We start from the raw sequence: 1,109 nt of genomic DNA, 5'->3' as shown, positions 1-1,109 counted from the left end.
TAACTGTCTGTGCAGGAGATTGCAGGCTGGTAATGATCATCCTGTAAAATCATGCTGGTTGTACAGTGCAGAGGCTTTTCATTTGTGTAAATCTCCAGCATGAGAAGCCTCACATGCAAATCTTTGTTTAAAGGAAATGGAAATTTATGTCCATCTTGTGGAGATGTCTAAAACCTGGCCTCAGGAATCCTGGATAATGAGCATCCTGCCATAATTGGTCATTTTCATGTTGCAGTGGAGAACAAGGGCAACTGATGCTCAGGAGTAGATCAACTTTATCTCCCAGTAGACCTATCTGTTAAAGTGTAAGAAGGAAAAGACTATCCTGGTGATTTCCTCTATTCTTATACTTTCTCCCTTGATTTTCCTGAAAGAGCTACAGACTGAAGTTTCAGAAATCATGACAGTTTATCTGGAGCAAGATCAATATAGTACAGAATTTTTCAAATTAGTATATTAGGGTTTATGACTTTTGGAAAACTGAGGCAGTACTAAGATCCCCATTCAAACTCTGATTCTTGTGATCAAGTTAGAAAGATTTCAGACATGTTACTCAGATTAACAGGCTTGAGTTTACTGAAGGGATTAAACAAAGAAGAAATACACTCTCAAGGGACAGAGTGGGTCCTCTAAGAAATGAGAGACCATGTGCTTCTTCTGCAATCTAGTTTTATTAGAGGGTCTCAGAGAATTTTCCAGTGAGTCCCACCTAGGGCCAAATCTTGAATTTTTACTGACAACTAGATGATTTCAGACTGTCAAGTCCCCAATTCCATAACAAATCTAGGTCATTTGGCCCATGGTTTTCATTGAATTTTTAACCATAAATTCTTAAATATTTTACAATTAGAAATAATTATCCTTATCTCCCTGAGTTTGGGACCTGGTTTGTTGAAAGGATCATAAAATTCTCCCTCTTCCAGGTAATTTGGGTTCACATTATATACATTATTTTATGTCTGCATTACTCCTTCCAAAACAGGTAGTTTTCAGAGGATCTGACATATCCTTTCCACTTAGACCAGGCAGGGATGCAGGTAATTTGCCAATTTGAAAAGAATGCATGGGATCAGCACCTTGAGTCTACATTATAGAATTATTCTCTTAAC

This window comes from Sciurus carolinensis, unplaced genomic scaffold (assembly GCF_902686445.1).
Source record: "Sciurus carolinensis unplaced genomic scaffold, mSciCar1.2, whole genome shotgun sequence".
NCBI lineage: Eukaryota > Metazoa > Chordata > Mammalia > Rodentia > Sciuridae > Sciurus > Sciurus carolinensis.
This window is presented reverse-complemented; position numbering follows the sequence as displayed.